The following is a 26,867-nucleotide window of genomic DNA, read 5'->3' as shown; positions in this document are numbered from 1 at the left end:
CTTCTGCCTGGCAGATGGCAGGAGCCACTTGCCTCTATCAAAACAGCCCGACTGGGCACTGGTGCCACCTTGCGTCTGGAAATCATGCTGCGTATCGTGGATTTTCAGGAGCCAGCCGACCACTCCCAGCCACAGGCGCCCAAACACAAACCACAGCCCTTTTCCCTGGCAAACAAAGCTCACCCGCCCCGCTTCTGCCTTGCAGATGGCAGGAGCCACTTGGCTCTATCAAACCAGCCCGACTCGGCACTGGTGCCACCTTGGCTCTGGGAACCATCCTGCGCGGCGTGGATTTTCAGGAGCCAGCCGGCCACTCCCAGCCACAGGCCCCCGAACACAAACCATAGCCCTTTTCCCTGGCATACAAAATTCACCCGCCCCGCTTCTGCCTTGCAGATGGCAGGAGCCAATTGGCTCTATCAAACCAGCCCAACTCGGCACTGGTGCCACCTTGGCTCTGGGAACCATCCTGCGCGGCGTGGATTTTCAGGAGCCAGCCGGCCACTCCCAGCCACAGGCCGCCGAACACAAACCACGGCCCTTTTCCCTGGCAAAAAAAACTCACCCGCCCCGCTTCTGCCTGGCAGATTGCAGGAGCCACTTGGCTCTGTCAAACCAGCCCCACTCAGCACTGCGGCCACCTTGGGTCTGGGAACCATCCTGGCGGCGTGGATTTTCAGGAGCCAGCTGGCCACTCCCAGCCACAGGCCCCCGAACACAAACCACGGCCCTTTTCCCTGGCAAACAAAACTCACCCGCCCCGCTTCTGCCTTGCAGATGGCAGGAGCCACTTGCCTCTATCAAAACAGCCCGACTTGGCACTGGTGCCACCTTGGGTCTAGAAATCATCATGCGTATCGTGGATTTTCAGGAGCCAGCCGGCCACTCCCAGCCACAGGCGCCCAAACACAAACCACAGCCCTTTTCCCTGGCAAATAAAACTCACCCGCCCCGCTTCTGGCTGGCAGATTGCAGGAGCCACTTGGCTCTGTCAAACCAGCCCGACTCGGCACTGGTGCCACCTTGGCTCTGGGAACCATCCTGGCGGCATGGATTTTCCGGAGCCAGCCGGCCACTCCCAGCCACAGGCCCCCGAACACAAACCACAGCCCTTTTCCCTGGCACACAAATATCACCCGCCCCGATTATGGCTGGCAGATTGCAGGAGACACTTGCCTCTATCAAACGAGCCCGACTTGCCACTGGTGCCACCTTGGGTCTGGAAATCATCCTGCGTATCGTGGATTTTCAGGAGCCAGCCGGCCACTCCCAGCCACAGGCCCCCGAACACAAACCACGGCCCGTTTCCCTGGCAAACAAAACTCACCCGCCCCGCTTCTGCCTGGCAGATGGCAGGAGCCAATTTGCCCTATCAAACCAGCCCGACTCGGCACTGGTGCCACCTTGGCTCTGGGAACCATCCTGCGCGGCGTGGATTTTCAGGAGCCAGCCGGCCACTCCCAGACACAGGCCCCCGAACACAAACCACAGCCCTTTTCCCTGGCATACAAAACTCACCCGCCCCGCTTCTGCCTTGCAGATGGCAGGAGCCACATTGCTCTATCAAACCAGCCAAACTCGGCACTGGTGCCACCTTAGCTCTGGGAACCAACCTGCGCGGCGTGGATTTTCAGGAGCCAGCCGGCCACTCCCAGCCACAGGCCCCCGAACACAAACCATAGCCCTTTTCCCTGGCATACAAAATTCACCCGCCCCGCTTCTGCCTTGCAGATGGCAGGAGCCACTTGGCTCTGTCAAACCAGCCCGACTCGGCACTGCGGCCACCTTGGGTCTGGGAACCATCCTGGGGGCATGGATTTTCAGGAGCCAGCCGGCCACTCCCAGCCACAGGCCCCCGAACACAAACCACAGCCCTTTTCCCTGGCACACAAATATCACCCGCCCCGCTTATGGCTGGCAGATTGCAGGAGCCACTTGGCTCTGTCAAACCAGCCCCACTCAGCACTGCGGCAAACTTGGGTCTGGGAACCATCCTGGCGGCGTGGATTTTCAGGAGCCAGCCGGCCACTCCCAGACACAGGCCCCCGAACACAAACCACGGCCCTTTTCCCTGGCAAACAAAACTCACCCGCCCCGCTTCTGGCTGGCAGATGGCAGGAGCCCCTTGCCTCTATCAAACCAGCCCGACTTGGCACTGGTGCCACCTTGGGTCTGGAAATCATCCTGCGTATCGTGGATTTTCAGGAGCCAGCCGGCCACTCCCAGCCACAGGCGCCCAAACACAAACCACAGCCCTTTTCCCTGGCAAACAAAGCTCACCCGCCCCGCTTCTGGCTGGCAGATGGCAGGAGCCAATTTGCCCTATCAAACCAGCCCTACTCCGCACTGGTGCCACCTTGGCTCTGGGAACCCTCCTGCGCGGCGTGGATTTTCAGGAGCCAGCCGGCCACTCCCAGACACAGGCCCCCGAACACAAACCACGGCCCTTTTCCCTGGCACACAAATATCACCCGCCCCGCTTCTGCCTGGCAGATTGCAGGAGACACTTGCCTCTATCCAACGAGCCCGACTTGGCACTGGTGCCTACTTGGGTCTGGAAATCATCCTGCGTATCGTGGATTTTCAGGAGCCAGCCGGCCACTCCCCGACACAGGCCCCCGAACAGAAACTACGGCCCTTTTCCCGGGCAAAAAAAACTCACCCGCCCCGCTTCTGTCTTGCAGATGGCAGGAGCCACTTGGCTCTATCAAACCAGCCCGACTCGGCACTGGTGCCACCTTGGCTCTGGGAATCATCCTGCGCAGCGTGGATTTTCAGGAGCCAGCCGGCCACTCCCAGCCACAGGCCCCCGAACACAAACCACAGCCCTTTTCCCTGGCATACAAAACTCACCCGCCCCGCTTCTGCCTTGCAGATGGCAGGAGCCACATTGCTCTATCAAACCAGCCCAACTCGGCACTGGTGCCACCTTAGCTCTGGGAACCAACCTGCGGGCCTGGATTTTCAGGAGCCAGCCGGCCACTCCCAGCGACAGGCCCCCGAGCACAAACCATAGCCCTTTTCCCTGGCATACAAAATTCACCCGACCCGCTTCTGCCTTGGAGATGGCAGGAGCCACTTGGCTCTATCAAACCAGCCCAACTCGGCACTGGTGCCACCTTGGGTCTGGGAACCATCCTGCGCGGCGTGGATTTTCAGGAGCCAGCCGGCCACTCCCAGCCACAGGCCCGCGAACACAAACCACGGCCCTTTTCCCTGGCAAAAAAAACTCACCCGCCCCGCTTCTGGCTGGCAGATTGCAGGAGCCACTTGGCTCTGTCAAACCAGCCCCACTCAGCACTGCGGCTACCTTGGGTCTGGGAACCATCCTGGCGGCGTGGATTTTCAGGAGCCAGCCAGCCACTCCCAGCCACAGGCCCCCGAACACAAACCACGGCCCTTTTCCCTGGCAAACAAAACTCACCCGCCCCGCTTCTGGCTGGCAGATTGCAGGAGCGAATTTGCCCTATCAAACCAGCCCTACTCGGCACTGTGGCCACCTTGGGTCTGGGAACCAACCTGGCGGCGTGGATTTTCAGGAGCCAGCCGGCCACTCCCAGACACAGGCCCCCGAACACAAACCACGGCCCTTTTCCCTGGCAAACAAAACTCAGCTGCCCCGCTTCTGGCTGGCAGATGGCAGGAGCCCCTTGCCTCTATCAAAACAGCCCGACTTGGCACTGGTGCCACCTTGGGTCTGGAAATCATCCTGCGTATCGTGGATTTTCAGGAGCCATCTGGCCACTCCCATCCACAGGCCCCCGAACACAAACTACGGCCCTTTTCCCTGGAAGTAAAACTGACCTGCCCATCTTCTGGCTGGCAGATGGCAGGAGCCACTTGGCTCTATCAAACCAGCCCGACTGGGCACTGGTGCCACCTTGGGTCTGGGAACCATCCTGCGCGGCGTGGATTTTCAGGAGCCAGCCGGCCACTCCCAGCCACAGGCGCCCAAACACAAACCACAGCCCTTTTCCCTGGCAAACATAGCTCACCCGCCCCGCTTCTGGCTGGCAGATGGCAGGAGCCAATTTGCCCTATCAAACCAGTCCGACTCGGCACTGGTGCCCCCTTGGCTCTGGGAACCCTCCTGCGCGGCGTGGATTTTCAGGAGCCAGCCGGCCACTCCCAGCCACAGGCCCCCGAACACAAACCACGGCCCTTTTCCCTGGCACACAAATATCACCCGCCCCGCTTATGGCTGGCAGATTGCAGGAGCCACTTGCCTCTATCAAACCAGCCCGACTCGGCACTGGTGCCACCTTGGGTCTGGAAATCATCCTGCGTATCGTGGATTTTCAGGAGCCAGCCGGCCACTCCCAGCCACAGGCCCCCGATCACAAACTATGGCCCGTTTCCCTGGCAAAAAAAACTCACCCGCCTTGCTTCTGCCTGGCAGATGGCAGGAGCCACTTGGCTGTATCAAACCTGCCCGACTCGGCCCTGGTGCCACCTTGGGTCTGGGAACCATCCTCCGCTGCGTGGATTTTCAGGAGCCAGCCGGCCACTCCCAGCCACAGGCCCCCGAACACAAACTACGGTCCTTTTCCCTGGAAGTGAAACTGACCTGCCCATCTTCTGGCTGGCAGATGGCAGGAGCCACTTGGCTCTATCAAACCAGCCCGACTGGGCACTGGTGCCACCTTGGGTCTGGGAACCATCCTGCGCGGCGTGGATTTTCAGGAGCCAGCCGGCCACTCCCAGCCACAGGCGCCCAAACACAAACCACAGCCCTTTCCCCTGGCAAACAAAACTCCGCTGCCCCGCTTATGGCTGGCAGATGGCAGGAGACAATTGGCCCTATCAAACCAGCCCGACTCGGCACTGGTGCCACCTTGGGTCTGGGAACCATCCTGCGCGGCGTGGATTTTCAGGAGCCAGCCGGCCACTCCCAGCCACAGGCCCCCGAACACAAACCACAGCCCTTTTCCCTGGCAAACAAAGCTCACCCGCCCCGCTTCTGGCTGGCAGATGGCAGGAGCCAATTTGCCCTATCAAACCAGCCCGACTCAGCACTGGTGCCACCTTGGCTCTGGGAACCCTCCTGCGGGCCTGGATTTTCAGGAGCCAGCCGGCCACTCCCAGCCACAGGTCCCCGAACACAAACCACGGCCCTTTTCCCTGGCACACAAATATCACCCGCCCCGCTTATGTCTGGCAGATTGCAGGAGCCACTTGCCTCTATCAAACGAGCCCGACTTGGCACTGGTGCCACCTTGGGTCAGGAAATCATCCTGCGTATCGTGGATTTTCAGGAGCCAGCCGGCCACTCCCAGCCATAGGCCCCTGAACACAAACCACGGCCCTTTTCCCTGGCAAACAAAACTCACCCGCCCTGCTTCTGCCTGGCAGATGGCAGGAGCCACTTGGCTCTATCAAACCAGCCCAACTCGGCACTGGTGCCACCTTGGGTCTGGGAACCATCCTGCGCGGTGTGGATTTTCAGGAGCCAGCCGGCCACTCCCAGCCACAGGCCCCCGAACACAAACCACGGCCCTTTTCCCTGGCAAAAAAAACTCACCCGCCCTGCTTCTGCCTGGCAGATGGCAGGAGCCACTTGGCTCTATCAAACCAGCCCAACTCGGCACTGGTGCCACCTTGGGTCTGGGAACCATCCTGCGCGGCGTGGATTTTCAGGAGCCAGCCGGCCACTCCCAGCCACAGGCCCCCGAACACAAACCACGGCCCTTTTCCCTGGCAAAAAAAACTCACCCGCCCCTGTCAACGGAAGGAGACCAGGACATCAGGTTGATCATCACAGGCCCAATTTTATTGATCAGCACAGCGGGTTAAATACAGTTCGTAATTAACTTCATGCATATTGCAAAAGTTGAGCTCAGGATTGGTTAGTTACATATCAGCAGTTACACCTACTTTTACATTCCTATGGTCCTACTTTTGATACTTTCTACATATTCTTAGGAGATATTCAGGACTAATCTCTACTCCCTTTCTCCATGTTGCAGCAAGGCCACTGATTGCAAGCTGCTGACATCTCCTTTCAGCTTGCTGACTGCTGATTTCTCAGCTTGACCAGTGGCAATATGTCAGCATGGCCTTTCTCAGCTAACCAACTATTAATAAAGCTCTCCACATTAAAGCTCTCCACATTTCCCCCGTTTTCTTCTTGTGCAAGGAAATTAGCTTGCCAGGTTTTTGCTATTGTACGGCTGACCATGTTTTGAATGCAATTAAAAACACAAGGCAAAATCAGCAAAAACAGTAAAATTACACCCAGCAGTCCTATAGCATAGATCACAAGGTTTCTTAGCCACGGTCCAAGTCCTAAGCTTTTAAGCCATTCGTCAATTCCTAAACCTTCTTCTTCCTTCAGATTGTGAAGTCCCTGTTGTAGTTCTTTTATCTTACTGTGAATGGACACCGAATGGTCAGACAGATTCATGCAACACATTCCCTCAAATTCTTCACATCCATGTCCTTGTGCTAAAAGCAAAAAATCTATGGCAGCTCTATTTTGCAAAACAGCATGGTTAACACTCTGCACATCTGTGGTTAGCATGTCTAGGATTTGTGATGTCTTGTTCAGTTCACTCTTTGCCCAGCACCCTAATTGTTTTGCTAAATTCATAGCCTTATTGGCAGATCCTCCCGGCAAGATAGTTGAAACAACCACTTGTTTGAATGTGCCCCAAAATTGTGGATCTCCTATCGAGCTGCAGTCTAAGTCATGTACGTCTCTTTCTGTTTGAATTTTGACTCAGCTGCATTAGCAAGGACACATTAGGATGAAACAATGACAGTTTACCCAAATAACAGGGTCCACCCTGTGGTCTAGCTGGTATGCCATTCCACGCCCTGTCTCCGCAAATTAAAAATATTCCCGTGGGTAATTTCATTGGTGCAGTGATTTTTGTGCTGTTACATTTACTGTAATGCTGCGGAGAGATTTCACTCACATTCAGGAATGAATCTAGGGTGGCCCATGTTTCTTGTGGTCGGTTTGAAGACTTAAAGCTAAACCATCCACCAGCTGTAGTGTTAGACAAACTGGCGTTTGTACTGCCAAAAAGGTCCAATTCCTCAGGAGGAGAGTGCAAAGCACAGAATATGCTGCATTTCTTTCCCGTAGAGCTTTCCTTAATTGTACCAACAACTCATACAATCATTTATTATTCACTTCCTTAATTGCTGCTTCCTCTATTCGTTTGACTACTCCTGCAACATACATAGACTCTGTAACCACATTTAAAGGTCCCTGTAAGTTGGATACTGCCCATACTACTGCCAACAATTCCAAAGTTTGTAAACTATCCGCAGGGTCTGCTGTGATGATTTGATGTTTCCATTGTCCTTTTTCTTGCCAAGTGACAGCAGCACGCCTTGACTTCTTTCCTGCATCGGTAAAGGCTGTAATAGCTCCTTCTATAGGGCGTTCTTCTCTCAAGGGTCAAGTAATCCAGTTCCATTCTGTCATCCATTGCAAAACTCTAGGCACTAATTTGCTGGTATCCACTTTTGCAGATGATGTCAATAATGCTTCCTGTAAATCCTTTGAGTTAATCAGGTACCAGTCCAAGGTTTCTTTTTCCATAGGCAGTCTAATGGTAGCAGGTTCTCTACCATCCACTTCAAGAATTCTGAGACGCCCCTTTTTGATTAATGCAGCCAATTGTTCAATTTTTGAACATATTGTTTTCTTATGCTGTAATGGTGGAGACAACCATTCCAACACCTGTATCTCCCCCGTTTTCTCCTGTTGTTGAGAGAGAGCACCAAGCAGGTGGCAAGGGCTATTCCAGATAGTAAGGTCAATAGGGTGGTCGAGTTGTCGACGAGACACGTACCCCTGTTGTACACAGTCACTGATTTGTTGCAAGGCAAGACGATGCTTCTGTGTCAGGCATACAGGAGTAGTAGGGTCAACACCCTTTAATAAAGGCCGCAGGGTTTCTAACAAATGATTCGGTATTCCCACAATAGGCTTTAGCCATTGTAAGTCCCCCAGTAATTTCTGTGCATCATGTAGAGTCTTAATGTCCAGTTGTAACTCCAATTTTTGAGGTATCACTTTTTGATCCATCAAAGTCCATCCCAAATATTTCCAGGGCTTTGTAGTTTGAATTTTCTCTGAAGCAATATCAAGTGAATATGAAGCAAGGGTATTTCTAATAATGTCAATCTGCAAAGAGGAAAATGGTTGTTGCTGTGCAAACAAGATCATGAGCATGCATAAGGCTATCCCCTTTTAGAGGCCATTGCTTAACCATCACCGGTGTATCTGTTTTCCAGGTGAGTGGAATGGGGAAAGTCCAAGCAATGGCAATTACCCCAAAGGGTGCTGATTAGTTAACACCACTCCCAGTTGTGTTAAAATGTCCCTTCCAATTAGGCAGGAGACTGTAGGAGGCAGTTGCACAATTGAAAACACAGCAGATATTTGTTGATCCTCAATGGACACAGACAGAGAAGGCGACCTGCTTGCCAATGTAAATCCTCCTACTCCGGTGAGCATGTTTGCCGATGGGAATAGAGGCCAATGCTGTGGCCATGCCTTTGGAGAAATAATGCTGGTATCTGCTCCTGTATCCAATAATCCATAAATGGTTATGCTTTCATGCCCATAAGTAACTGTGACCTTTTGCTTTGGTCTGTTTTGTAAATCCACAGTTAAAAGTGTAACACCAGTGGAGCCAAAACCTTTTTCATCCCGTGCTTGTTCAGTAAATGGTTGTATTCCAGAGGTCATTTGTGATAGTGGTATCAATTGTGCAATACGTTGTCCTTTTTTAATTTTAATTGGAGGATAGAGGGTGTAAGCCATGATTTGTATTTCCCCTGTAAAGTCTGCATCAATAACTCCAGGCAAAACAAATAATCCCAACATAGTTGTAGAAGAGCGTCCTAATAATAATGCTCCACATGTTTGTCCATTTAATATAAGAGGACCCTTTACTCCAGTTGGTATTTGCTCCCTGTTGTTGCGGGTTGCAGACAAGAGGTGGCTGCGATGTCGCGGCAGCTGGTGCTGGTGTCTCTGATGTCACGGCAGCTACTTGTGTCTGGGCGCGGCCCTCGTGAAACGCGCTCTGCTGACAGTTTCCTGACCGCCGTCTACAAGCTGTGGTGTTGTGGGAGCTGGATCGGCAGTGAGCCACTTCGGAGAGGAGCAAGAGCAGCTAACACCTGATTCTGAGCAGCTAACACCTGATTCTGGGTAGACTCTGCCTGCTTTTGTAACCCCAATCCTAACTCCTTTATAGCATCTACTAGAAATGCCTGCGAAGCAGTTGGCATTAATGCCATTCGCTCTAATGCTTCCTCAATGGTCCAATTTGCTCCCAAAGTAGATAATACCCTTTGGGTTGCTGGATTACTATTTTGCAAAGCACACTGCTTCAATATCGCCCCCTTAAAGTAGTCTGCCACACCGGCCCGGTCTATAGCAGCAGCCGCCCTATCGATAAAATTTCCGAATGATTCTTCTCTATCTTGCTTAATACCCATATAAATTGGTAATCCCCCTGGCTCTTTAACCATATCTATCGCTGCACGCATCAATCTCATAGTCTCTCTAAGCTTATCTGGTCCCAATATCATCTGTGCCTCTGTACGCAGAAATGCTCCTAAGCCCATAAGTTCATCCACTGTCACTCCATGCAATGGATCTCCCGGAGCCCGTTGTACAGCAACTGACTCATTTACTAATGCTTGCCAATGTGCATTAAACAATAATTGTTGATGCTGAGTAAATATTAAACGCACTATCCCTTTTAAATCATTTGGGCATAAAATCTGAGTGTTAAAGAGATAATCTAACATTTGCTTAACAGGTTCACTTTTTACACCAAACTGACTAACTGTAGAACGTAGCTGAGCTAACAACTTCCAATCTAAGGCAGAATATGCTGCCACATTATGCATTAAATTCCCCTGTGCATCATATTGTGGTGTATAAGTAACAGGACATGCAAGACTAGAAGCAATTTCTACGGCTTCACCATCTCCTATTTGCATTGCCTCTTTTGCCAAAGCAGACCAAGCTTCCCTCCTTTGTTTAGCCATTTCCCCCCATAGATCACGGTGTGCCCCTGGGATGGGAGCTGGCTCTTTGGAGGTGCTATGCTGCTGGCATTTTGGTGCAGGCGCCGAGTTTTCGCATTGGGAAGGCAGTAAAGCAGAGGCTGGCTCGCGCGGGGGAAGCGACCCCCCCGCAGCTGCAACCGGAGTTTGCTCAGGCAAAGCCGGCGCGCGCGGGGGAAGGAGCCCCCCTCCCGCCGAAGCTGAAACCGGAGCACGCTCGAGCAGAGCCGGCTCGCGCGGGGGAAGGGGCCCCCCCGCTGGAGCTGTAACCGGAGCCGGCCTGCTCGGGGGTAGCGGCGGAGGCAAAGCCGGCGGCGGAGGCAGAGCTGGCTTGCTCCCCCCACCATCCGACCCGCCTGAAGCCGGCAGTGGAGGCAAAGCTGGCTTGCTTTTACCTCTCCCACCCGGCTCGCCTTCCCCCTCAGACAAGGGAGGCGCAGACGGTTCCGCACTTTCTAAAGGCATGTCCTCAACACCACTATGCTGGGGATTTTTAGGCATAAGTATCTTAGTTACAGAAGGTGCTAAAGGGTCATCCTCACGACCATATCCTATATTCCTCTTATGAGCTTCTGTAGCCCTTTCTGCTGCCTTTCTCTCAGAGACCTGCTGAAGCAATGCATTATACACCACCCGCCATAATTTCCCAAACTTTTTAGCTGATCTATCCCCATCTAACACAGAGTCCATTAACACCTCTCCAAAATTTTTCCACTCTGAAAGCTCATGTACTGTATGTGGGTTAGTAAACATACCTATAGAATGACCATAAGCTAACAACCCCGGTAATTCCTTTTTTAAATCTATCTCTTTTACCCCTCGCTTTTCTAAATATGAAGAGAATAAATCATATGCCGCTTGCCTATCCATACCTATTCAGTGCGCACTGTTTAGCAGCTCCAGGCTCCGGCGACACGTAGGTGGCTTGAGTCACAGATGTGAACCTCAAGGGTGCTTTTTATAAATAATCCAGTCTTTGTAAATAATCCGGCACCGTCCCGCTGCTAGGACCCCCACCCAACTTCCGGACCGTGGCGAGTTCCCTTTTTTCTTTGTAATCCGAGAAAAAAGGACAGGGGTTCAACGTTGCCGCATCGTTGCCCGCAGCGTTGCCCGCATTCTCCACCATTTGTCGACGGAAGGAGACCAGGACATCAGGTTGATCATCACAGGCCCAATTTTATTGATCAGCACAGCGGGTTAAATACAGTTCGTAATTAACTTCATGCATATTGCAAAAGTTGAGCTCAGGATTGGTTAGTTACATATCAGCAGTTACACCTACTTTTACATTCCTATGGTCCTACTTTTGATACTTTCTACATATTCTTAGGAGATATTCAGGACTAATCTCTACTCCCTTTCTCCATGTTGCAGCAAGGCCACTGATTGCAAGCTGCTGACATCTCCTTTCAGCTTGCTGACTGCTGATTTCTCAGCTTGACCAGTGGCAATATGTCAGCATGGCCTTTCTCAGCTAACCAACTATTAATAAAGCTCTCCACATTAAAGCTCTCCACACGCCCCGCTTCTGCCTGGCATATTGCAGGAGCCACTTGGCTCTATCAAACCAGCCCGACTCGGCACTGGTGCCATCTTGGCTCTGGGAACCATCCTGCGCGGCGTGGATTTTCAGGAGCCAGCCGGCCACTCCCAGCCACAGGCGCCCAAACACAAACCACAGCCCTTTTCCCTGGGAAACAAAACTCAGCTGCCCCGCTTCTGGCTGGCAGATGGCAGGACCCAATTGGCCCTATCCAACCAGCCCGACTTGGCACTGGTGCCATCTTGGCTCTGGGAACCATCCTGCGCGGCGTGGATTTTCAGGAGCCAGCCGGCCATTCCCAGCGACAGGCCCCCGAACACAAATCACAGCCCTTTTCCCTGGCAAACAAAGCTCACCCGCCCCGCTTCTGGCTGGCAGATGGCAGGAGCCAATTTGCCCTATCAAACCAGCCCGACTTGGCACTGGTGCCACCTTGGGTCTGGAAATCATCCTGCGTATCGTGGATTTTCAGGAGCCAGCCGGCCACTCCCAGCCACAGGCCCCCGAACACAAACCACAGTCCTTTTCCCTGGCAAACAAAGCTCACCCGCCCCGCTTCTGGCTGGCAGATTGCAGGAGCCAATTGGCCCTATCAAACCAGTCCGACTCGGCACTGGTGCAACCTTGGGTCTGGGAACCATCCTGCGCGGCCTGGATTTTCAGGAGCCAGCCGGTCACTCCCAGACACAGGCCCCCGAACACAAGCCACAGCCCTTTTCCCTGGCATACAAAACTCACCCGCCCCGCTTCTGCCTTGCAGATGGCAGGAGCCACTTTGCTCTTTCAAACCAGCCCGACTCGGCACTGGTGCATCCTTGGCTCTGGGAACCATCCTGCGCGGCGTGGATTTTCAGGAGCCAGCCGGCCACTCCCAGCCACAGGCCCCCGAACACAAACCATAGCCCTTTTCCCTGGCATACAAAATTCACCTGGCCCGCTTCTGGCTGGCAGATGGCAGGAGCCCCTTGCCTCTATCAAAACAGCCCGACTTGGCACTGGTGCCACCTTGGGTCTGGAAATCATCCTGCGTGGCGTGGATTTTCAGGAGCCAGCCGGCCACTCCCAGCCACAGGCCCCCGAACACAAACCACAGCCCTTTTCCCTGTCAAAGAAAGCTCACCCGCCCCGCTTCTGCCTGGCAAATTGCAGGAGCCACTTGGCTCTATCAAAACAGCCTGACTCGGCACTGGTGCCACCTTGGCTCTGGCAACCATCCTGCGCGGCGTGGATTTTCAGGAGCCAACCGGCCACTGCCTGCCACAGGCGCCCAAACACCAACCACAACCCTTTTCCTTGGCAAACAAAACTCAGCTGCCCCGCTTCTGGCTGGCAGATAACAGGAGCCAATTGGCCCTATCAAACCAGCCCGACTCGGCACTGGTGCCACCTTGGGTCTGGGAACCATCCTGCGCGGCGTGGATTTTCAGGAGCCAGCCGGCCACTCCCAGCGACAGGCCCCCGAACACAAACCACAGCCCTTTTCCCTGGCATACAAAATTCACCCGCCCCGCTTCTGCCTTGCAGATGGCAGGAGCCACTTGGCTCTATCAAACCAGCCCGACTGGGCACTGGTGCCACCTTGGGTCTGGGAACCATCCTGCGCGGCGTGGATTTTCAGGAGCCAGCCGGCCACTCCCAGCCACAGGCCCCCAACACAAACTATAGCCCTTTTCCCTGGCATACAAAATTCACCTGGCCCGCTTCTGGCTGGCAGATGGCAGGAGCCCCTTGCCTCTATCAAAACAGCCCGACTTGGCACTGGTGCCACCTTGGGTCTGGAAATCATCCTGCGTGGCGTGGATTTTCAGGAGCCAGCTGGCCACTCCCAGCCACAGGCGCCCAAACACAAACCACGGCCCTTTTCCCTGGAAGTAAAACTGACCTGCCCATCTTCTGCCTGCCAGATGGCAGGAGCCACTTGGCTCTATCAAACCAGCCCGACTCGGCACTGGTGCCACCTTGGCTCTGGGAACCCTCCTGCGCGGCGTGGATTTTCAGGAGCCAGCCGGCCACTCCCAGCCACAGGCCCCCGAACACAAACCACAGTCCTTTTCCCTGGCAAACAAAGCTCACCCGCCCCGCTTCTGGCTGGCAGATGGCAGGAGCCAATTTGCCCTATCAAACCAGCCCGACTTGGCACTGGTGCCACCTTGGGTCTGGAAATCATCCTGCGTATCGTGGATTTTCAGGAGCCAGCCGGCCACTCCCAGCCACAGGCCCCCGAACACAAACTACGGCCCTTTTCCCGGGCAAACAATACTCACCCGCCCCGCTTCTGCCTGGCAGATGACAGGAGCCACTTGGCTCTATCCAACCTGCCCGACTCGGCACTGGTGCCACCTTGGCTCTGGGAACCATCCTGCGCGGCGTGGATTTTCAGGAGTCAGCCGGCCACTCCCAGCCACAGGCCCCCAAACACAAACCACGGTCCTTTTCCCTGGCATACAAAACTCACCCGACCCGCTTCTGCCTGGCAGATGGCAGGAGCCACTTGGCTCTATCAAACCAGCCCGACTTGGCACTGGTGCCACCTTGGGTCTGGGAACCATCCTGCGCGGCGTGGATTTTCAGGAGCCAGCCGGCCACTCCCAGCCACAGGCCCCCGAACACAAACCACGGCCCTTTTCCCTGGCAAACAAAACTCACCCGCCCTGCTTCTGCCTGGCAGATTGCAGGAGCCACTTGGCTCTGTGAAACCAGCCAAAGTCGGCTCTAGTGCCCTGATGGGCCTGGGAACTGTCGGATCTCAAGATCTCAGTCCCGAGGTGCTGAGCCACCGAGACCACCTTGGGGGTCTCGGGAGTCCTGGAATGTTGCCAGAAGTGTCTTGTAGCTGGACTTTAACCCTACACAGGAGACGACAAGGATGAGGGCTTCACCGGGGTGAATGGTGAAGGGATTAGCTAATTAGAGGGTGAGACACAGGGTTTAGGATTTATGTACAGGGGGGTTTAGAGGAGTAAGATGGAGGAATTGGGGTGTGTCCTGTCCTCCTTCTTCTTCCTCTTCTCCTCCATCTTCTTTGGCCATGGTGGCACTCTTGGATTGGTTATTACTGAGAGTGCACCGAGTTATAAGAATAAATGGTATTGGGGAAATATGATAAATATTGTACACGTAACAATGGGTATAAAGATAGGTGGCTGCCCCCGAGGGCAGACAGTGTGCTCATGGCTGACTGCTGAGCAGATCTCTGTTCGGCTGAAAGAACATCTTTTAGATAAACAATTAATAAACATAAAAACAGAAAGAAGAACTGAAGCCTCTTCTCGTCCTTCGATACGCGGGCTGCCCCAAGGCCACCCCGGGCCTTTCCAGGCCCCTCAAACAGCCGAGATAACCGGACAGGAACCATCCTGCGCAGCGGTGATTTTCAGGAGCCAGCCGGCCACTCCCTGCCACAGGCCCCCGAACACAAACCACGGCCCTTTTCCCTGGCAAACAAACATCACCCGTCCCGCTTCAGGCTGGCAGATTGCAGGAGCCACTTGGCTCTATCAAACTAGCCCGACTCGGCACTGGTGCCACCTTGGGTCTGGGAACCATCCTGCGCGGCGTGGATTTTCAGGAGCCAGCCGGCCACTCCCAGCCACTTCCACCTCTGGGTGGAAGTTTCTGGAGAGAAGGGTGCAAGCGCCGAGTGACGGACAGGGCACCAGGGAGGGATTTGTGAAAGGATACCGTAGTCTCCAAGGCAACTGGGAAGGAGGTGGGATAACTGGCAGCAGAAGGGAAGAAGACAACCAGTGCAGAACCATTACATGATAGGGGGAACAGAAAAGTCCAACTTCTAGAGAAACAACACAACATCCCAGGACAGTCCTGGCACTGCAAACATGTTTTCCCTCTGCAGTTTGCAGTTACACTCAAGGGGCATCCCAACTCTTGCTAAGCAAAGCTTGTTTAAAGGATGGCTTTAGTTCCGGCGAGCTTCCAAGGACTCCTCCTTTGAAGTAGCCTATGCAGGGGGACTCTGAAGTGTCCCTGTACCCTCCGAGTTTCAGACCGAGCTGGGAAAACATGTAACCCTCCGCTCACCGTCCCCAAGAGCAGACAAGATGCCGTCCCCCTTTCCCGGAGCTGGGGGATGGAAAGGAGGCTGCAATGGCAGTGATGGGTGGGGTTTGTGGCCGTCCCATTTCCAGCAGTCTCTGCCTTCCCCCACTGGCCTCGCGGGTGCTCTGCAGCTTCTCCCCGTGAGAATACTCTCTGCCCCCGTGCAGAATTCAGGAGTAATGCACAGTGTCTCCCCTTCCCAGAAATCAGGCTGTGTGAGTGTGTTTGCATATGTGCACATGCCAAGTTTTAGCCCAAAGACAGTTTTATAGCTGACTTACAACCCACTGAAATAATTTCATTATGGAAGCAGTGACATAACTTGATAGTAATGCACAGGCACCACTCCAGTGCCGGGGGTTTATAGGGCATTTACGAGGTGCGTGTGCAGGAGGTGACATCCCCAGCACACGCAGAGCTGGCAGTACCTGGCTGGAACCCTTCCAGGGAGGGGCTGGTGGCCCCAGGGTGTCCGACAGCACTGTGGAGGTGGCTCTTCACACAGCAGACCTGGGAAAGGGACAAGGACATGAGTTCAAATAGCTCACGGCAATGGTTGGCAGGAGCTCCTGAGAAATTCTTCTACTTAGTTCTGATGGGCAGCAACAAAACAAATTTGGTGGGTGCAGCTATTGATCATCTTCAGGTGAGCTCAAAGCAGAACTCTTCCTCCAACCCCTGCTGAAGATTATCTGCTCTGTAATGCGGCCCACTGGCCTCAGAGCCTTGTAGCAGTGCGTTTCTGCTGCCACGAGCCATGAAATGAGATGTCCTGGCTGCTGCAGTTGTGTTTGAGGAAGCTGGGACACCTCTGAACAGCCAGGACACTCAGGAGCATCACTGGGGACCAAGTATTATTAGAATGTAAAATTTTATCTGCAGTCATCTTGCATTACTGCTGTTAAGAGGACAAGTCTTCCAATGATTTCCATTGTGATTTCTGAGTGTGCAGAGTCATGGCTAAAGCTGGGCTGGAGACAAGAAAGAGGAGTTTTGGCCAATTGGCCACTAATTCATGTGTGAGTGGTGTTCAGCACCCAGTTTGCTTTGCAGAACCAGTAAAGGTGAAAGGCTATTGTAAACCTGAAAAAACATGTTTGTGCTACAGCACTTGATTCCAAAATTGTCCTAGAAAAGAACAAATACACCTTTGTAAAAAACATTGTGTGGTTTCTGTTGCCCATCCCTCTACTGTGTGAGAAGCTGCTTGGAGAGCAATACTTGTTCAGCTGATGTTCTGAAGGGATTGATTCAGAAGCTATGACAAAAATGCAGAATGGGCAAAAGACCAGCTTCAGTTTATAGAGTCAGGCATCACAAAAGCTGGAAAAGATCTCCAAGGTAAGTGAGTCCAGTCTTTGACCTGGTATCTGCACTTAGCTGATCTGCAGGGATCTCTGGGATGCCATTTTTAGTGAGTTCACCTATGGAGTTTATGGGGTGAGCACAGGAAACAGAGCCCAGATTTGACACATGAACAAAATATGTGGGATTTCCAACTCCCCACAGACCTCGGGTCACCTGTGCAGCTGCTCACCTCTTGCCTGGCACCAGCTGCTGTGAGCACCACAGAGACACAGGATTTTAGCCTCCAAAGACCTCTGTGGTTTGACTCCCTCATCTGTGTGTCACAGGGCCCAGAAGATCAGCTCTCTGCTGCAGGGAGCTGGCAATTCATCTATTTAGCACTTTCCTGGCAGTGCAAGAGGTAAGAATGGGAGACGTGGACAGCAAAGTCCAGCTCCCTCATTTCTGGTAAGATCAGATGAAAATACTGAGGAGTTATTTTAACGTGAGAATAGGGAATAGTTTTAATCTTCAATATGATTTATTTACAACAAATTCTAAGTAGATTAGCTGTACATACACCATGTTTCTTTCCCCAGATGATCATTTATCCACATAACATTGCAAACCAACAATTAGAGCAGCATTCCCCGTGCCCTGAGAATACTCTCTGGTGTTCCCAAGCTCAGGCTGCTCAAGTGAACGATGCATGGGCTGTGCAGCAGCTGAGCGTGGCTGTAACAGCATCGGGGAATTGTGGAGAGTTTTATTAATAGTTGGTTAGCTGAGAAAGGCCATGCTGACATATTGCCGCTGGTTAAGCTAAGAAATCAGCAGTCAGCAAGCTGAAAGGAGATGTCAGCAGTTAGCAATCAGTGGCCTTGCTGCAACATGAAGAGAAAGAGTAGAGATTAGTCCTGAATATCTCCTAAGAATATGTAGAAAGTATCAAAAGTAAGACCATAAGAATGTAAAAGTAAGTGTAACTGCTGATATGTAACTAACCAATCCTGAGCTCAACTTTTGCAATATGCATGAAGTTCATTACGAACTGTATTTAACCCGCCGTACTAATCAATAAAAATTGAGCCTGTGATGATCAACTAATGTCCTAGTCTCCTTCCTTCGACAGGGAATCACGAAGCATCATGCAGGAAGGCCTGGGGCTCCTGTGCCAATGGAGTTTCAGGGCAAAACTTGTAGTAAGCTGGTGTTTTCTTCCTTCCAGTCTTTTCCTCTTGGCTCTTAGATAGTGGCCAGAGGATGAGGTTGGTTGTGGCCTGGTTTATCTGCAGTTGCAAAGCAATGCATCACTCTGCAGAACTGTGAGGGAAGCCTTTGGTGTCTTCCCAGTCTTTAGCTTTCCTCAATTACTCATCTGAGGGTTGTTTAATTGCTAAGTCTCCTACTTTTAGATAATATGGGGAGGCGTGAAGGAATGCTGTTCAGACACAAACTGGTCCCTTCTCAGCTTCAAAGGGCAAATAGAAATTCTCTCCCTGTTCTGTCTCTCGGGCTGCAGTGACACCGATGGCTCTTGCTGAGCTCTTGCCAAGGCTGTAGCCAGGGCTCAGCCCTTTCCCATCTCCTCCTGGGCAGCAGGAGCACTCTGGGACTGGTTGTGAGAGCTGTGTCCTGAGAGGAGTGCAGGCAATGCGTGCAGGAGGAACCTGTGGTGGATTCTGTGCGTCATATTTCAGCAGACATTGACTGCAGCCTGCTCCACAGTGAGACAGTTCCTGGTGTCTGTAACCAGGTACTTGGTCAGATGTTAAGAAGAAATTCCTCCCTGTGAGGGTGGCAGGCCCTGGCACAGGGTGCCCAGAGCAGCTGTGCCTGCCCCTGGATCCCTGGCAGTGCCCAAGGCCAGGATGGACACTGGGGCTTGGAGCAGCCTGGGACAGTGGGAGGTGTCCCTGCCATGGCAGGGGTGGCACTGGGTGGGCTTTGAGGTCCCTCCAGCCCAAACCAGTCTGGGATTCTGTGATTATTCTGTCTTTATTTTCCCTTGTGAAATGATTCCAAGTCTACAGTGGTTTCAATGCCTGAAACCACTCACTGGGGCTGCTCCATCCCTGTGTGCACCTGGAGGAGGAGATGGTGAGCACGCAGCTTACAGTCCTGCTGCCCTTTCTCCCAAAACTATAAACACCAGGCTTTTCTCAAGTTTTCTGTTTTCATTCCACTCTCACCCCTCAAAGTCTTGCCTATTTGTCAATCCTTGAATAAGCCCCATTTCTCTCTGGCATGGTGGGAATGTGCAGGATTTCTGCTGGGTGCCTTGATGCCTATAGGTTTTGGGGTCAATGAGCTTATGCAGAGCTGTGCTCATGCTGGAAGTTAAACCTTGTCTTTAAAGTGTCTGGAAGAGCAGTAAGGAGGATTTTAAGTTCCTCACAGCAGAAGCTGTGTCTACTTGGCACCTACAGCCATTCCAAGGCAGACTGTGAAGTCTCCAGAACAATTTGATGGTGCAGTGTTAAAACAACTTTCTGCCAGTGCTGGTAAACTGCCATGGCTTGGATGAACTACCTATAGCCAAAGAACCACATATGAATTTGCATTTTCAGAGGGAATTTCCTGTGAAGTTTGAATGCGCGTTTTTAGTGACAGCAGCCTATTCAACACTGCCTTGGCTCACCTGAAGCACTCTTGGCTTTCACTGAGTGTCCACGTTCATATGGTGGATGTTGAATTATCAGAGAAGCTGTTCCTTGTTTTCCAAGAAACTGTTCTGAATTCTCCACTAAATGCTAAGCAGAGCTCTGTTGGGCTGCCATTTTTGGTGAGGTTTCAAATGGTTATTTTTGTGCTATGCTGAATTTTAATAATTGCTATAAGTACGCTATTAGTCAAAATGAGGGAGTAAGAAACCCAATTATTAAACTAGACTGCTGTGCCTGGAATCTACAGCTGATATATTAAAGCCCAACTGTCATGCTTAACAATAAACTCAACCCGCTGGCAATACTGGAAGAGAAAATGAACATTATTAATGAGAGAACTGATCATTATTTCTTTTTCCTTCCACCATTAGAACAATATGTTGCAGTATATCAATAAAGAACTATTTACATCATATACACTGCGTGCTTTCAGCAGTGCTTTGCTATCTCCTGCTTTCCCAACACCACTTTTATGGAATTAATGCTTTTTTCCAAGTTTCCTTTGCTGCCTTGGGCTGTGTAAGGCCTGAGGGAGCCAGTACAGGCTGCAAATGTTACTCAAAATGCCCGGTTTGCACCTGAACCCGAGAGGAATGATCCACATCCCCACTGACAGGGACCTATTTGTGAGGACTTTCTGAGCACTCTGAAGCTTCTGATTCAGCTTCTCAGTCAGCACAGCCCCTCCTCCTGCTGCAGGCGAAATCTTGGCATTGTGGAAGAGTAAATGCCCCTCAGGCCCAGTGGGTTGGGAGACAGTTCTCTGCACAGTAAGGCACCTGCCCACCATGAAAGATGTGCTGATATCTCCTGGAAAGGCCCACCTTTGGTGGAGAAGCTTAATGATCAAGACTTTCCAAAAATTATTTCAGAAACATGGTGTCTTTCAGTGATAAATGTTTTTGCAGAGAGGATGGATAGGTTCTGCTTAAGCTGTGCCCTCAGTCACACGTGGGAGCAACGTCACAGGCTGTGCCACCCAACCAAGCCCAGCAGGCCGGGAGGAGAGCCCGGGGCCAGCAGGAAGCTGAGAGAAGGCCCTGCTCTAGAACTGAGGGAGTTCCACCAGAAGCAAACAAAGATGGCAACTTGAAGACATTCCCACTGTGCTCAAAGTTTGTCTGAGAAGACTAAGACGGGAGCTTGTCAAAAATCCCAGGAAATATCAGGGAAAAGGTTTTATGTATGTTGGTTGTGACTAGGTACAAAGCTCCTATGGGAAAAGAGCCTCTGCAGCAGGCTGGCTGGCTGAAGGGGTCTTACCTCTTCTTAGAATAAAGATTACCACTGAAATGCAATTTTAGTTTTTATTTGTATAAGGGGAAAATATTTTCCAGAACTCTAAAACCAGTTTCAAAAATACAGATGTGTTGTGGAAACAGGAACACAACATGTGGGGATTTCTCACTACGAGACATATTTCTAAATATTTCTAAGAATGAAAAGTGATGACAAAATGAGGTCACTTTTCCTGGATTCTGAAACTACTTAGAAAAATCTTTAACAACTATAGGAATTGGGAAGAAATATTTGGGGATGTTTCTCTACAGAAAAATATTTTGAAATATTTCTACAAATTCCTAATTCCTAAAACTGAAAAACTAAGCAAATGGGGTTGCTTTTTCTCAGGAGCCCCATGCTGCTGCCTGCCCCCTGGGCTCCCCCAGCCCTCGGGACCCCGCTGCTGGTCACAGCAGCCCCTGCCTGGCTCCTGCCTGCCCACACCGTGGGCATCCACGGCTGCTCCTGGCCATGGAGCTCAGCCAGTGCTGCTGCCAGCTGGGCTTTGCTGCTGCTGCCACGGGACACTGGCTGTCAGCTCCATCTCTTTATTGCAATAGAAGAAGGGGCCATCAGCTACTCCTGCAGAGGTGGGTCAATGTCTGTGTTGTTTAGAGGGCATGTCCAGGGGTCTCGGGGGCAGAGGACAGGACATGTTGGACTCAGGAGGGGCTGGAGGGTGCTGAGCTGCTCCTGGCCTCTCTTAAAGAACTCAGGAATGGGTTGGAACTGGACAGAGGAAGATGAAAAAAGAGATAAAGTCAGCTTGGGGAGATGCATGGGGAGAGGAGGTGGCAGTAGGGTCTCCAGGGGACTAGGAGGTTTCCCCATGGATGGCTGTTCTGGAGTCTTCAGCTCAGAACTCTTGACAGGGCTGCCCAGGCCCTCTGGGTGTGAGGTGCAGCCGCCTTTCAACTCCTGTCCAGAGGTGAAACTGTGGAAAGAAGAGGTGGCTGAGGCCCCAGGTGCCAGTGGCACACAGGGAGCCTCCTGCACAGCAGGGCCCAGAGCTGGCAAGGCTCCCCAGCACGGCTGGAGCTGCTGGCACAGCTTGGCCCAGCTGCACAGCTGCCCCTCACGGCCCCGGCGAGCAGGGAACGGCTCTGGGCAGGCTCCCTGGCCAGGAGCGGGCCCCAGAGCGCCTCTGCCTTTCAAGGGCAATCTCGTCCCTGCTCTTTCTCCTCCCCACCATGCTTTGCCTCTGCCCTGTGCCTCTGGGGCTGCTCTTGGCCAGGCAGCCACAGTGGGAGCCAGCGCTGGCTGCAGCCCCAGCGGACCCCCCAGGACAAGGCCCAGCAATGAGGAGGCCAATGAAAGCTCTGGGCAGCAGCAGAACCCTCAGCAGAGTTCTTTGGACAATCACGGACTGGCCACACCTACGCTGCAGCCTCACTGGGAATGTTTCCTATGTATAGTAGACTTTCAAAAGAAGCTGTTTGAGGGAAAGGTGAACTAAACTCTCACTGTCTCCTCTTAAGTCCAAATTCGGACAGAGCATAAGATGAAGATAAGCTCCAAAACAAGCAGGCCTGCCAGGAACCCCAGCCAGCAGCCTGTTCCCTGACAGAAACCCCTTCCAAGGCCCTTCTGGGAATCAGGAACATGTGCTGTGGTTCCAGCTGCACCTGTGGGAGCAATGGGGAGCGTCAGCCCGTGCTGAGCTGCACTGCTGAGCTGGCAGCACGGTGGATGCGGGCAGGACGTTCTCCGTTTCCCCCAGAGCTGGGGCCTGCAAGCACCTTACCGCCCCTTGGCACAGGCTGTGCCACCCAACCAAGCCCAGGAGGCCGGGAGAAGAGCCCGGGGCCAGCAGGAAGCTGAGAGAAGGCCCTGCTCTAGAACTGAGGGAGTTCCATCGAAAGCAAACAAAGATGGCAACTTGAAGACATTCCCACTGTGCTCAAAGTTTGTCTGAGAAGACTAAGATGTGAGTTTGTCAAAAATCCCAGGAAATATCAGGGAAAAGGTTTTATGTATGTTGGTTGTGACTGTCGTGGGGGGACGTTATGATGCTTGTATCCCCATTCATCTGTTCTGTGCCTTAAAGACTGTCTCTGAAGAGTGAAAGTTTTGTTTGGGTTTCTCTTATCAGGGACACAGAGATGGGCAGTACATAGGGCTGTTTTCGCTTTTTGCTTTTGGCTTTCTGCTTTGCTTGCTGTCTCGCTGCTCTTGCTTTTGCTTCTGCTTATTAGCTAGTTCTAGTTAAGCAGTCCAAATTCCTTCCTGGACTGTTTCTCCTCTCCTTTTTCTGTGATCATCTCGAACCTGCTCCGGACTGAGACTTGGGAACACCAAGGGTTTGCACCATTTGGCTGCAGCAGCTGCCCCAGCGCCGGAGGGACTAATAGGGCAAGCACCCCCGGAAGAAACTTTCTGATTTTGTCGTCTTTCTCAGAGCGGTGTCATCTGGTATTGTTCATTTTGTGTGCTGGGGGTGCTGTGCCTGTTAAATAAACATGTTCTTTCCATTTCTCTCTGAGAAATTTTTTCCCAAATGGGTTGGGAGGAGGGGCCATGGGGGTTTGCTTTCTGGAGGGGCCCTTCTTTGGAGGTTCTCTACCAAATTTGCCCTAAACTAGGACAAAATATTGGCGCCCAACGTGGTTCCACCCCTTATCCCCATATCATCAGCATACTACCACACATCATGCGTTATTCGTACAAAATTTCCATCTGTTCCCACAAAATTTACAAGCAATACCCATCATGCCTTCATCACATCCCCACAATGGACCACTGAATCCAGGCCCTATATTACAGAGCTGCAGGATTCCCCCCTTTCACTTTACTCCCTTAGGTGAGAACGGTCAGTGCAGGGACCCTGAGATGTGCAGCTCTGTGAGCAAACCCTATTAGCTCTTGATGTTCCTACTGGCAGGAAGAAGTCTGGGCTAAATACCTTGATTTCTGTGTAACCGTGTGTTCAGTGAAAAGTCACATAAGGATGTGGCTAATTAAAAAGGACTCTTCTTCCTGCCTTTACACTCCAAGCTCAGATGTTTCCCCACTGCTCACCCTTGATAATGAACCACTCCTTAATGGGCTTGGATATGCTTAGGGAGACATTCAGAGCAAGGTGGCTCTTAGGGAAGCTGCGTCTGAAAAGGACGTGTGCTGTGTTGCTAACCTTGAACAATCTCATTTCAGTAAAGCCAAAAAAAGAAGAAAGAGAGTGAGACACTGCCTTAAGTGTCTGAAGACAACAACTTCTACAGTATTGCTGCAGATTTGAAAGAGGCCTTTCAAAGAACAAACCAGAATAGATGGTATTTTCTCCGTCTATTCTGGTTTGTTCTTTGAAAGACCTTCAAAGAACAAAACAGAATAGTCGGAGAAAATACCCTGGGACAAAGAGCATGCACAGGACTCTGCCCCAGATGACCATTTGGGACCTTTGCCTGGGGACGACGCAGCTCAGGAGACGAGTTCTTTCAAGTTTTCCTTCTTTGGAGGCACAGAGGAGTTGGGCATCAAAGAAGGTAACAGCAGAACCCTTCTAACAGTGCCATTGCTAAGGAAGAGCTTCTGGCAGGCAATGTAGGGCAATATGGTGTTAAGAAGGCCAGGATCCAGGGGATTTTCAGCAACAGAAGTCAGTAATTAGGCAGAAGCATTTTGATCTTCAGTTCTGCTTGCCAGGGCTGTGGTAGATTAATGAGAGGTACCTCATGCTTGCATCTCAGGAATTCTGAAAGGCATGCTTTGAGAAGGCATTGGGGTTTTTGCTGAGTGGTGAAAAAGCTTGTTCTCATGCCCTGAATTCCTCAAACACGGAAAAAGGTGACACACCAGTCATATCAAGTTTCATACAATCCAACATGGCTTTTAAGGAAATGTGTGTTAATGTAGAGGGAGGAGCAAAGTCCGAGAGCTGGCCCCAAGATCCATGAACATTCTGTTTGTTACTGAATTCGACTCTTGGACCTTTAGAAAAAGGAAAAGTAATGACACATGATCATTGGGGTGTCCTAACCTTAGATAAAATGAGGCCATCTGAAATGAAGATGAAACAACATTACATGGAGTCCCAGTCATGCAGGAGAGAAAAGAAACCCCGTGAAGTTATCCAAAATATTAAAAAACCCAGTGCAACAGCACAAAGCAACGAGCCCCCCAGACTTGTGCTGAACTGAGAAGGTATTCAGCGTCTTCTGAATGCAATGAGAAATGTTTAAGAATACATAAGGGATCCCTGGAACAAAGTGGAAAATACTGGAGCCGAGATGTAGCTTAGAAAACCTGGCAGGGGCAGATTCTGTCCTTCCTAAAATCTCTCTTCTCTACTGTAAGTATTTCACTTGAAAGGAGGAATTTTTCCTGACAAGTAGAGGAATAATCTGGTTTTGGCTTTTTTTCTCTATTGGTGCTGTCATTGCAGAGCCTCACATGCTTGGGACAATAAAGCCGGTAAAAGCCACATGGCAAGAGGATCCACATTTCCAGGACAGCAGTTCTGAGGGTGACGATGAGCCTGAGATGACAGAAATCGAACAGGACCAAGAAATGCAAGTTGCATTTCTCTTTGTTGTCTACTTGGCTGTAGTAGTTGGATGCTGTGGGAATACTAAGAGCAGCACTCAGGGAATGGGAAACTGACATTGCACACCTCTGAGCAATGAAAGTCATCTTGGAAAACCGTTTGTGCTGCACAGAGTCAAAACTCCCAGCAGCCCATTGGATGTGAATGTGAATATGGAAAGAAAGAGTAGAGCCCAAGAAATTAACTGGGTCATTTTGGTTTGACCAACTCCAAACTGAGTTTGGCCAAAAGCCCAAGACACAGTCAGTTTTCTCTTTAAGAGAGGGTTTGTAAAATAAAAAGCTCTATTTGGTTCCTAGGGAATAAAGCTTTTCAATGTACGCCATTTCTCTGAAGCACTACATGTTTAACTTGTGTTCATGGAATTTGATAGTACAATTTAGGATGCTCAAATCCCTTTGTCCTTTTCAAGGTTTCTTTCTTTACCCTGCATAGAAAGTGCTACAGTTTTTTTTTCTTCTCCAAAGATGATGAACGCCTAAGAGGTATGACAGAATTTCTTTACCCTCTTTTATATTTTTTTTTCCTTTTAAACCCTTCCTGTAATTCAGTGAGGAGGAAAAAATGCTGCCTAGCTATCAAAGTTTTCTAGTCAAAATTTGCCACCCTCACTTGTGATCCAAGTTGTGGCAGAATCCCGTGAGGAAGTCCTGGCAAAATAAAGGTCAAGCAGATTTCTGGCTTTCTTTTCTTTCAGACAATTACCGAATAGGAATCTGGATTTTTAGAGTTTACCACAAACTTAGTCACTTGACTAGTCACCTAGACATTTTGGATCCTTTCAGGTATTTAAAGCATCTTAATCTTTTCCCTCTCTTTCTGGTGTTACCGTTAGAAATGAGTGTTCTTGTCAACCACATATGTCCCTGTGGTTCTTTGTCCTAATGAGGACAAGCCTGGGGCTTTCTCTCCTGAATCCAGTGAATTTTGTATTTAGAAACAAAGAAAACAACATCCAAAGCAAATATGCACAGTCCCCAAAACCTGCACAGGCCACCAAAACAACTGCTGGTTAGATTTTGTAGAATAGAGTCTTAAGCTTAAAGGATGTGCCTTCCATGAGATTGATTCGATAACTCTGCTGAAATGCACTGCTGTGTTCACACAGTTCCCGGCCTGCAATCTTCCAGGCAGCCTGATTTACAGGCTGTGTTGAAATGGAGAGCTCAAGCCTCAGCAGGCCTCAGTTCTGGGGGAAGATGTGGCGTGCTGGTGCTGAGCTTCTAATGCAACAGCAGCAATTTCAGTGCAATTCAGATTGCAGCATGGTGAGGAAAAGTGCTGCTGCCTTTGATTGTTCTTAGCACAGCAGGCTGCAGTAGGGAACATTTCTGCTGGAGCCAAGGTGTGGTGGGGGCAGGAGAACAGGAAGGATGTGAAGAATTGATTTCTGATTTTAGTGCTGTGTTGGTCAAGATTGTTAGAAGCAGCAGCACAATCACAAGTG

Source organism: Zonotrichia albicollis, chromosome 15 (genome assembly GCF_047830755.1).
Source record: "Zonotrichia albicollis isolate bZonAlb1 chromosome 15, bZonAlb1.hap1, whole genome shotgun sequence".
Classification (NCBI taxonomy): Eukaryota; Metazoa; Chordata; class Aves; order Passeriformes; family Passerellidae; genus Zonotrichia; species Zonotrichia albicollis.
The sequence above is the reverse complement of the archived record's forward strand: the minus strand, read 5'-3'. Positions refer to the sequence as shown.